The sequence below is a fragment of the Parasteatoda tepidariorum genome, chromosome 10 (genome assembly GCF_982258835.1).
Source record: "Parasteatoda tepidariorum strain Cologne lab strain chromosome 10, Ptep-v5.0, whole genome shotgun sequence".
Lineage (NCBI taxonomy): Eukaryota > Metazoa > Arthropoda > Arachnida > Araneae > Theridiidae > Parasteatoda > Parasteatoda tepidariorum.
Window position 1 is genome coordinate 11,385,207 of NC_141764.1, and position 13,038 is coordinate 11,398,244.

At 29.4% G+C, this 13,038-nt stretch overlaps 1 protein-coding gene across 1 annotated transcript in view; it reads right to left on the reverse strand.

The window, feature by feature from the left end:
* The window catches only part of LOC107454198 (cytoglobin-1), a 156,699-nt gene that overhangs the window by 75,776 nt on the left and 67,885 nt on the right, over positions 1-13,038 (reverse strand). The window contains exon 2 of the mRNA XM_016071303.4: positions 7,604-7,664. The gene's annotated coding sequence lies outside the window, so the exon portion shown is untranslated. The remainder of the gene's footprint in view (positions 1-7,603; positions 7,665-13,038) is intronic.

The window sequence follows — 13,038 nt, forward strand, 5'->3', positions numbered from 1 at the left end:
ACTTCCATATAAGGAAGCAGAAATGATTTTCCTTAATGCGTAAGGTTACAAGGAATGTACGAAGTGTGCCTTTTTACCTCAAATCTGTGTTGGTATAAAACGTAAGAACGCATAGTTTTGCGTGTCCTTTTCATCATGATGTGATCCTGATAAGCTGTTCCGGATTTGTCTGGAGTCTTGTCCACTCCCCCTCCTTTGCAGGAGTGGGGACGTGAATTGTTAGCAATACCAGCCTACATTTAAATAAACCTGTTTAGAACGTCTGATGGCTTAAGACTGCAATTATTTCAAGCTAAATACAACACTGATAACAGGGTTGTAGCCCTGTTATTACATATATATATATATATATATATATATATATATATATATATATATATATATATATGTATATATATATATATATATATATATATATCAGGGTTGGCAGGTTTTTGACATGTGACAGTTTTTGACAGTTTAAACCATGGTTTAAACCGTCACGTCAAAAACCTCACTGTCAAAAATGTCGAAAATGTCAAAAACCTATATTCATATGTGAAATTTAATTGATACATAAAATTTATATATTTTTTAAAGGATAGTGTTTCTAAATATGTTCTAGAAAAAATAAATTTAAAATTTTGAAGAAACACTTATATTTTGAATAGTAACCAAAATCTTGTACTTTTGAAAACTCACATCTTTTGTAATATTATGTATTCATTTTCATGTGTTATTGAAAATCTGCAGTGATATTATTAAGAAATTTATTTATAACCAAATTTAGCGTATAGTATAGATTATACTAAAAATTAGACATTTTTAAAGATAAACATTAGCAGTTTTGTACATTAGACATCTTCTTTTAAAGAAAAATCTTTTTAAAATTCTTTTAAATCTTCATAATAATCTTTTTAACATAAGACAATTCAAATTTAATTGCTTTCTGTTAAATACACAGAGTAGTTAGTGTCGATTTACAGTATATTCAGCCTATTCATTTACTATGCTGAAAATTTAGTTTATCCAAATACTTGTGAATTTCATTTTGCTGAATACGATATAGTTTTGTTGAATATCTAAATATTCAGCTGTTGAATAATTACTTCTTGCTTTCAAGATATGCATTATTTGTATTCTTAATACAAGTGGAGAAAAAAAAATTAACAGATAAAAATTGTTTTAAAATGATAAGTGTAATAATTATAAATAAATATAATAAACAATAAGAATTATATTTATCATTATTCATAAATATAACTACTTTTAAATTCAAATTAACATACTGGATAATAAAGATATTCGGTATAACATTAAAAATTTTTTTTTGTATCTTATATCAAGATTGTATTTATACAACATAACTTGTAAGTTCCTTATAAATATTAGTTATATGTTCCTTATATGTCAAAAATGCATAGTAATAAACTTTTAATTTTCTTAAGTATCAAAAAGAGAAAAAAAAATTTTTAAATATAAATATTTAAGCAATTTTTGTGCAAAATTTTTCTGCACATGCATTTGAATATAAATTTCTGAGATTTTAAATCTGTTATTTTACCTTAATTTTAATTAAAAAATATTTTAAAATCTGCTGATTACCTATAGTATAATTAAATTTCAATATAATGCATGGCAACTGTTGGTAGTTTTGAAGTTTATATATTTTCTTGGCAAACTTCAGTTTTTGACATTTTTGACGGGTTTTTGACGGTTTAAACCAGTATTATACCCTTGTCATGTCAAAAACCACTTTTTGACGTCAAAAACCCAACCCTGATATATATATATATATATATATATATATATATATATATATATATATATATATATATATATATATATATATATATATATATATATATATATATATATATATTTCCCCCCCTTTTTCATATGTCTATTATTTTTCTTTGTTTTATTCTTCGTTATGAACTTATATATATATATATATATATATATATATATATAAATTAATTAATTAAAACATTGTCTCATGTCAAAGCACAAATTCTACAATTTTTAAAACTTTCAAAACGTACAAAAAAAAAACACTTACAGTGTTAGAGGGTTATAATACTTAATAACGAGAATATTAGAAAAGAAAAAAAAACATAAAGCTTAGCATTTAATAACTATCGATTTTTTAAAAATAACATTTTATTTCCTCAAAGACTTTTAAAAATAGCGTAGGGCATTTATTTGAAGTGTGGTATTCGAAGCATTAAAAAAAAAGAAGAAAAAAAGAACTGAAATTGCGAGGATCGAAATTCCATAAAGTAATTGAAAGATGCCAGAATAGATCAACCCTTTTCGATCTCTAGGGACTAACTGTACCAACCATCGAACAAAAGTATTCGTTCTTATTTCAGTCATTCTCATCGAAATCAAACAGCAGTCCATATCGAAAAAAAGAAGTGCCCTCATTGGTGCTTCTTCAGTATAGATCAGAGACTTTCAAGTATCGATTTTTTTTCTTCAAATAATAAATATATCAGAGATAAAGAAATGAGTTTTTCGTGTACAGAATCACATCACTAGATAATCCATCCTTATGTTAAGAAGATACAAAGTTATATGTTAAATTTGGAGATGTAATTTTCTCTAAGTTTTAAAGGGTTTCCAGTGGTTTACCAAATATCATTAGTAACTCATAAATTATAGCGCAACCAGGGCGACTACAGTCCCTGATCAAATTATTACACGAACTATAAGATTATATGTAGAATCTTAATATATAGTATATACAATAAAACTATATACTATACAGTTTTATTGGTCTTACGCGACTGTTACCAGTTTGCATTCATTTACGTTAGTGTATTAATTTGTTAAATGAGACGATCTATAATATAAATTCGACGAGTGGATAAATTAGACAATAGATTATATAAATATATAGATATTTATTATATTATGTATTATATTAGTACACTATAATAATTAGGCCCAATTATTAGACGAAGTGTAGTGTTTTAATAATATGATTTGCACGAGTTTATAGGCAATCTCCATATATATTTCTCTTACACGGCGACAAAAAAATGCCTCACTACAACTCCCCGAATGGCAACGCTAGAAAATCGACCCATGATTGCCGCTAAAAATGTCACATGTCAAATCTAGCTGAGGTGGCTCAACATATAGCGATTTTAAAAGCGGAAACTGAAATTACCAGCGAGCATCAGCTGCGGCAATCTCATACTATTAAGCTAGGCAGAAGTGAGTAGTCTTCGTCGATAGATCTCTATTTTAGTATTTTGTCGAAAACGCTTTTTTTCACGAATTTATATATTAAGCATTTATTTGACGATTTTTGATTTATATCAGGATTTTGTTTGTTTTATTATTGTTATTAGTTATTCATTGAAAAATGAGTCTCAGTTGTGCTGTTACACATTAAGATTTTATACTATAGCACATTTCTAATAGGTTTAACGAATTACATGTCATTTATTTGAATTCAAATTTATTTTAATGACTTAGTATTTACGAAAAAGATGCATTTTTTTTTTAAAAAAAAAAGTTGTTTTTTGGATTTGAATGATTGTTTTGAATTCTTAGAATTTTGTGCATTTGCAATGTATCTAAGTTAGTAGCGAGCGAAGCCAGCTTAAGATTTCGTAGCAACTTTCGGGGATTGGCGAGCGTTTAAACATACATGTAATGGATTTTTGTTCAGGAGATTTTTTATATACTTCCTATTTGTATTTATTTTTAACGTATTGCATTACAATGTTAACCAACTGATACACGAACGTAAGCAAGTACAAACCGGTTTCAATCATATAAAAACAATAAATCTGTATAGTATCACCTGATAATTATAATTTTACATAGAATCTTATAGTGTGTCTAATAATTTGGCCATAGGACTGTATATCAACGTTCTGAGTTACATGTAAAATCCATTGAAAAATGAGATATAAACGAATATTTAATGAGAAAAATATACAGCTTTTGCTTGTAATACACATCTGTTTAAAAGCATGTAGTTAAACTAATTGAAAATAATGTAAATTTATGTTTATTCACAAAAACTCAATTTCAAAAAGTCCAATAAAGAAATGGAATTTAGTAATAACATTTAAATATTTGGAACCTTTCCGATTCGCATAAAATTTATGGCTTTCTCAATTTTTATGATTCTTTTCGTAGAATTTCTCCTTCTTTAACTCAATGAAAACATTAAATTTTCAAAACAGCCGGAAGAAAAAATACATTAACTTATTCCTTTAATAATTTCAACACAATAAAGTCAAAATAAAAAATCATATCTAAATAAAATATACTTCATTTTTTTTTTAAATAACAAGATCTAATGCCTTTCTTAAAGCTAGGCATTGGCTCGTTTTATTTTATTCGTAATAAAACTAATGCTCTTCGATTGGAAGGGGGGTTTTTCGATCTTTTTTATAAGTACTTTAATAAATTATTTTGTTCCTATTTTTGAAAATGAGGGAAGCATTGGAATTCGACATACCTAAGAGAATAAAACGATTTTTTAAGCTAAAAAACATTCAACTAAGAGAAGTAACTTGGTTAAATACTAATGTAAGTGCCATTAAAGGATTAAAAATGAGAGAACAAAAAGAATGTTTAGTAGATAAATTGGAAAAAAAAAGTGTTATGTACTTTTATATGACTAAGCGGATTTTTACTTTTATCTTGATTGCGTCTGTTTGTCAGATTTAGATTTTTCAAAATTAAATAAATGTAGTTTAAAAAGTTTTTTTTTCTCACTGCTTTAACGAAAGTACGAATATTCTTATTGGCTAAAGGATTTTAATCGAAAATTAGAATTCTTTAAAACCATTATTTAACATTCCAATGAATAGCAATTAAGTTTTTCCTATTTTTCAAAGTGATGAATAAAAACAATATAGCTACTTCTAGTTCTGTTGTGCGACAATTTACAGGAAATATTTTTGTGACAATTACCGAATCATGTAAAGCAAGTCTCCGGTATTAAAAACACACGGAATTTTTTTTAAGTTGAAAGAAAAACAAAAAATTTAAATGTTAATAAATACTTTGTTATAAATTTCATAATTTACTTCAAAATTGATAATTTACATACACGGGTTAAAAAACAAAATTTTTATAAAAAATGAAAATTTGAAATTACAATTTTCCTCTCTGTCTCTTTTAAAACAATCTTGCTTTTGATTTATTATTGTTTAATCAGAACTGAAAACTATGTAAATTTTTTTAACGCAATACACAAAAGAAACTGAGTTTGTTAATAGACATTGTGTACTCCTAGATATTTTCCAAAATGTTTATGCATTTTAAGACGGGAGCGTGTAACGTAAATAAAGCTTTTTTTCTGTTCCTTTTTAAGAAAATCCATTAATCAGGAATCTTTCCCTTAGTATCACATTTAAATCATCCCCATTTTCTTCAAGGTCCTTGTCTATAAAAAGCAACGCTCGTCCCAAAGTAATTAGTTGCTAAAAAGGGACGCTGCTTTTTATAGCTTCCCTTTTTCATTTCTCCGTTTAATTCCCTCTGAAAACTAATAATGTCCATGAATACGGCTTAACTATTAATGCTGTCGCCCTGTCAAGTTTAATAAGACCTCATAAAGAGTTCCATTTTGGTGAAAATAGGAACGAAATAGTTTATTTACGGGTATAATTAATAAGCCTTACAATGTATCTTTTAAGATTTACTTTTTAATAGTATGAAGCATATATATATATATATATATATATATATATATATATATATATATATATATATATATATATATATATATATATATATATATATATATATATATATATATATATATATATATATATATAAAAGTTCAATTAATCAAGATCAGTCGACTCAATTTTTTTAAGGCTTACGACTAAAAATGTTCAACTCCTTAGCCTTGTAATTTTGAACCCAATCCAGAAGACAAGGGAACTCCTGGATCGAGTAATGGGAGAAAGTGGCCTTTGTGGAGGACTTTTTGATGGAACTAATCCGCATTTGCATTACGTGGAGAGGAAAACCACGAAAACCTCCCTCGCTTAGTCTGACGGTATGTGGACTGTAACCCATGATCTGTCCATCACTAAGGATATTTTACGCCAGCACTGTTGTCGGCACAAGCCGGCTACCAAATTCGTATCGACCAGCCGTTACTGGGATTCGAACCCGGTTCACGTCATTGGAAGGCGAACGCTCTATCCTCTGAGCAATCACGGCTCTCAATACACTGTATTATATTTTAGTGCTTTTTTAACACCAAAAAATATAGTAACTACTTTACACCAAAGAACCAATGGAAATTCTGGGTGTAGTCAAACGTCAAGAACGTTCTTATACACTAATCGCTGCAAGCTGTCAGTTTGGTATTTTTTGCAACCAAAATTTATAATAATAATAAGACTAATTATTATAATATAACAATAATAATGACTCACAGAAGAGTCAGTAAAGTAATTATTTTAATTAAGTAATTTAAAGTAAGCAAACTTAGTTAAATTTGTAAGTCAAACATACGCGTAGTTCTGAGAGGTTATTAAAATAAATTCGAATTAGGCTTAGCAGAATAAACGATGATAGAAATTTAAAATCATAAAATTTAATATTATAAAATTTTTTGATGAAACAGAGATTTAAAAATTAAATTTCAATTATCCGTATTGCACAACTAAAAACATACATAAATTTTAACACAAATACGGTTAATCTTTGTTGCTGTTGATATACAGTGAGCAAAAAATACGGACCACCCTAAATAACTTCTGATCTATATTTTCACGTTCTATGGTTCAATCTTACGGACTTGATGGGGTGATCTCAAATATGCTAATTAATAAGTACAGATGATATTTTCAGTTACGAAATCAGACACAAAAACGTACTTTCTCTGAATAAACATATTTTTTTATTCTGACGAACTCAGATTTCTGACCCCCAAAATATAGGTGGTAGATGCAATCAGGGAAATAGGGTCTCAATAATTTGGTCAGGAGAGCGCTTCAAAGTTTGGACCCCTTAATGTTAATAATTTTACTTTTTGCTTATTTCACTACAACTCGAGAACATTTTAAGCGAATTGAAAATTTTTTGCTCACAATTATAAAATTCGTTTAACCTAGGATAATTCCATACAAACATTCCATACCTTATTAAATAGCATATTTGAGGTCACCAATTCGAGCCATTAAGTTGGAGTCCTAGATCGCGAAAATCCGATCATTAGATTAAAAGTTATTCAGGGTGTTCTATTTTTTTGGTGCAGTGTATAGCATTATGCATAACAACAAACTCCTGCCACTTCGTACTCGATAGTTTACAATTTACTCACGATATCCAAAGTATTGGTTTGGAATTTGTTTTTTTCGTGAACGGAAATAATGGTGCGAATGCGTATGAGTTATGGTATAAGAATTATCTATTAGTGTTTAGATCTACACTTTGTACGAACGTAAACAAATTTGTAAGAACGCTTTATATGCTGTCAATTTGAAATAAAATGTTCTTTCGCAGAAGTTTTTGAGTTGTTCAATGCCGAAATCGGAGGGCTGTTGCAACAATAGTTTTTAAAGCGCATAATTGCCATTCTCAAATATTCTTTATAGAAACTTTGTTATAAAACTATTAAATGCGAACTTACCATCAATTTTATTGCATCATTAACAACCGGCTATAAATTTTTCACAATGTTGACTATGAATCTGTAAAAGAAATAAAAGAATCATTATTATTTTATTCTTAAAAACAAACATTTTTTTATTGGCATATAAAATGAAATATTTGGAGTGCAAGAAATACTATTTCCGAAATTTAAATTTCGCATTTTCGAAGCATCGAAAAAGTCTTTGAGCTCCTGATAATTTGATTTTGTAGAGAGTAATAAAATTTTATTAAACTAGGGAGCTACCGCACCAAGTATTAAACTATTATTGAAATTCCTTTCGGGCCGCTTTGTGACCCTTGCTCATTGACCAGTTATTAAAATGAAGTTGTCTAGAATCCTTAAGCAATGAATGTGTGGATGCTGACAGTCACATAGTAGCTTTGGTTAATGTCCGAAATACATACTAGGTCTAGTTAAGTCCCACTGACCGGTATACATTTGCCCAGTCTGCCCCTGCACTGGTGCTTTTTAGGGTCAAGTGCCACTGCCCGGTATGTATTTAAGCGGTACTCCAAACACTGATATTTCTCCTAATCTATTCTCAGCCGATATTAAAATATCGAATAAATATAATAACATCAACGATTACATTAATATAAAATCGGATGTAAAAATATTTCGGACATTCACCAAAGCGACTACGTAATTGTTGACATTCACGAATGAAGGTCGACATTCTCTTGATTTCGTCATTTAGGGTAACATGAAAAAAATTGTGTATTTCAACGCCAAAATTAGTGGAAATTATTTTACACTAAAGTGGCGTAGTGTAATTCCACATATGACTCTCGGTTCACCATTTAATGAGAGTCAAAGAATGCTTTACCCAATGGCAAAATGGGTCTTGCTTTGGATTTGATGGCGTCCACACACTTTTCAACTGTGTTCAAGAGTATAATAGTAAACAGTGCGCATGCGTCATCATTGTTTGCGTTGCTATGGCGTGCGCTGCTGTTTTTCTTTTCGTTTTCACTATCAGGCATTTTTAATGTATTTACGTAACAATAATTTAAAGTATTTTTATATCCTTTTTAATTTTATCGTATAATGACTGGCTTGACGGTGATTTCAATATATATATGAATCCTGAAAAAAGGAAAAGTATTTTGTGACGTCTTGAAACACGTACATAGGGAAGGATATGAAAACCAATCCGACGACAAACATCTATTGAGACAGTTCTTGCAACCCATGATTTGAAATATTTAACGGAGTCAATCCAGAAAGAAAAATCATTTGACCAATGCGTAACCAGTGATCGTATAAGGATCACAACTTTTTTTAAAAATTTTCTTGGTGTCAGAATTTTCTTTTCTAGTGTTTAGTTGCTTAAAAATTTATAATTTAAGTATGATATTATTCAAAAAGACTCAGTAAAGTTATATTTACAATTAAGTAAGTTATGAATTTAGAATGCACATGCACATTCATTTTTAAAATGTAATTAGTTTGCTCACATCACAGAAACAAAAACATATGCTACCATTCATGACCGAAATCAAGAGAATGTCGACTTTCACTGGTGAATGTCAACAATCGTATAGTTTTGATGAATGTCCGAAATATTTGTTATATCCGATTTGATATTAATTTATTCGTTGATATTATTATATTTATTCGATATTTTAATATCTGCTGAGGACAAATCAGGAGAAACATCAGTGTTCGGAGTACCAGTTAAATGCATACAGGGCTCTTGACCCTAAACAAAAACATTGATGTATGGCATAACGAGCAGTGGCATTGAACCATTAAAATTCATCGATATAGGGCATACCGGGCAAATGTATACCAGGCAGTAGCACTCAACTAGACCTAGTATATATTTCGGACATTTACTAAAGCGACTATGTGATTATCAGCTTTCACCGGTGGAAGTCAACAACCGCCTATTTCCGTCATTCACCGTAACACATACACACATCACAGACAAAATATTACGATGAATTCGAATTAAGCCTAACACCGTAACGGTTTGGAAGTAATTATAATAAATATATTTAATAGAGTTGATAGATTTATTTAAATATTTTTTCTGGAGCATAATACTTTTTTAATAAACAGTGAAAAAAAATTACATGTCTTCTATAGCAGTTAACTTAGTTTTTGTGGAATGCTCAACAGCGTGTGAAAAACAAGAAACTTTCACGTGTGGTTCATTGCTAAAAATCTACTGTTGTCATCAGGTTAAAATAATTCAAAATGGACTAAATACATCTGATTTTAATATAAGCTTCCCCATTTATTGGTGTTTCAATTAGCTGCACCCTTAAAAGAGTGCATGAATGCTAGTTTCGGTATTAGTTGAAATAAAATATTGATTCACAAAATTTTTGAATTGTTTTAATACCAAATACGGATAAATTAAAAAAAAGAACTAACGAACGTTTAGTTTTTAGTTACTTACTCTAAACTTTATTTCCTTAAAACTCAAGAAGTTCTAAAAATTATCAAGCGCTGTTTTTTCGAGTCTAATAAAGTGGCCATTTTATTTTTCAATTTTTTTAAAGATATTGCGCTGTCAAATAATGCTCTGTCATCACAAAAGTTTTAAGTATACAAAATGCTAAAAAGAACGCAAATCAAAAAATAAACCTAATATCCAAGATGAAAGGGGTCTCTTAAGCCCTAGTTATTTTTTTTTACGGCAAGTGTTAGTTAGTAATAGAGCTGGGCGTCGATTACAGTAATCGATTACAACTGTAATTGATTACAGATAATTACCATAATTACCGATAATAACTGTAATACATACTGATAATTAATTGCAATCATAATTGCCCGCCATCGTTTTTGTTATGATTACTTGTAATGTAATCGCAATTACTTGGAATCATGATTACTGTTGTAATCAAACTTTTGCTGAATTGTAATCAAGATTACAAGTAATTGATTGCTGTAATCAATCAACGTAAGCACGATTATAGCTGTAATCAAAATTTTTAAAAGTTGTAATCACGATTACAAATAATTGATTACTGTAATCGACTATTGTAGTCACGATTACAGCTGTAATCAAATTTTATAATCACGATTACAAGTAAATGATTACTGTAATTGTTTGTAGTAATCACGATTAGAGGTGTAATAAAAATTATGTTATCTTTGATTACAAGTAATTGATTACTGTAATCAAAAAATGCAATCGATTGCATTTTTGCCCAACATAGAGATTAAAATTATAACTTCGATTTTATAGTACTTAAACTATGACTTTTTAATTTTTCCTTCTCTAAAGATTAAAAAAAACACCCTTATGAATAGGGCATATTAATTATTACGAAGAATAGCGTGACCACTTTCTCTTATGCGATCAAATGTAAAATTAATTAAATGTATGTAAAAGCGACGTAAACACGAAACTTTACTCCTAATGAAGATTCGGGTTAAATATTACTCTAAAACTCTCCATTTTCATGATGAATTCAAATGATTAAATAGGCTGCCCGAACTTCGAATAGCAGAATACGTTAATTTCAGTTAATTTATAATCCTTTACTCATTCAATGCATTTCAAATGTTCCGTTGTTTATTCAGAAACGCGAATTCAGTGTTAAATTTGAGCGATGAATAGTGGGATTATGAATAACTCTAAAAATCTAAATGTTCTAGAAATTTGGTAAAGGTATGGTGTGTTGAAAATTGAAATTCCTGAACGACTATAGTATCTCTTTGTATTAAAAAATTCTAAATTGTACCGCAATTGAGATGAGTGTTCAACTTCCACGTCTTGTTACAAAATACTTCTGCGCAAAAACAATACAGTTACTGGTCATATTATTCGACGCACTATGAGATTCTGTGCAAAATTATAATTTTCAGGTGATACTATACAGCTTTATTGTTTTTATGTGACTGAAACCGGTTTGCAATTGTTTGCGTTAGCTGTATCAATGGGTCAACATTGTAATGGAATACGTTAAAAATAAATACAGATAGGAAGTATATAAGTATATAAAAAAACCTCCCGAATAAAAATTCATTACATGTATGTTTAAATGTAATGACAATAACAATAATAAAACAAATAAATTCGTGATATAAATCAAAAATCGTCAAATAAATTCGTAATATATAAATTCGTGAAAAAAAGCGCTTTCGACAAAATACTAAAATAGAGATCTATCGACAAAGACTACTCACTTCTGCCTAGCTTAATAGTATGAGATTGCCGCAGCTGATGCTCGCTGGTAATTTCAGTTTCCGTTTTTAAAATCGCTATATGTTGATCTACCTCAGCTAGATTTGACATGTGACATTTTTAGCGGCAATCATGGGTCGATTTTCTAGCGTTGCCATTCGGGGAGTTGTAGTGAGGCTTTTTTTTGTCGCCGTGTAAGAGAAATATATATAGAGATTGCCTATAAACTCGTGTAAATCATGTCATTTTTAAAACACTGCAATGCGTCTAATATTTGATCTAATTATTTTAATATACTAATATAATGATTAATACAATGATTAATATAATAAATATTCTATATTTATATAATATATAATCTAATTTATGTTATCGTCAAATTTATATTATAAATCGTCTAATTTAACCCATTGATAAATGAACGTAAACAAGGGCAAACCGTGTAAAAACAATAAAGCTGTATAGTGTCACCTGATAATTAAGATTTTACATAGAATCTTACAGTGCGTCTAATAAATTGGCCAGCTACTGTAAGTACTTATAAATTTGAAATAGTGAAGATGCATAGAAAAATGTACAGGGAATAAGACGGAATAAAGAAAATTGAACATTCGATGATTAGTTCGAGAATTGTTGACTGTTAAACTGTAGTAAAAAATACCATACAACAAAAATACATCTACAAAAATGAAATTTGAAGTGCTGGAAGGACTATCCTTTTACGGAATTCTAATTTAAAAAGTTATTGAATTAAAGACTGTGGAGATAGTAATTATTGGCCATGTCAACCTTCATCTATGAAAAGGTATCATAGAATCGATTTTATCTTCTATACTAGAGAACTGGAATTGAATTTCCTAGAGGTAAATACACTACAGTACTCCCCCACCAGAATTATAGCTGCGATAGAATTCGATGAGAGGATACCATTAGATGATTCATTGCGGTTTTGAGGGAAGACGGGAGAGCTGTATTAAGATCGCCGTATTTTTGAGTGCTGATCGTGAGATCTGTATTAAGTCCACGGTCGTGATTCTTCCTGTGTTGCCTTTAGCAGTCGAGCGAATACGTTGTATGCTGTGTGTGATGGAGACTAAGTAGCAACAGTGCGAGGAGGTGGATAATGTTTACATCACGTCCGGGTCACCAATGTAATAGTAGCTATTGACTATGCCAACCTTAATCTATGACAAGGTACAAGGTGGTTAGGAGCAAGCTGGCGAAATAAAAGAAAAGAGGAATGGAGTTATCGGTTGATTGTGTTGCCGTT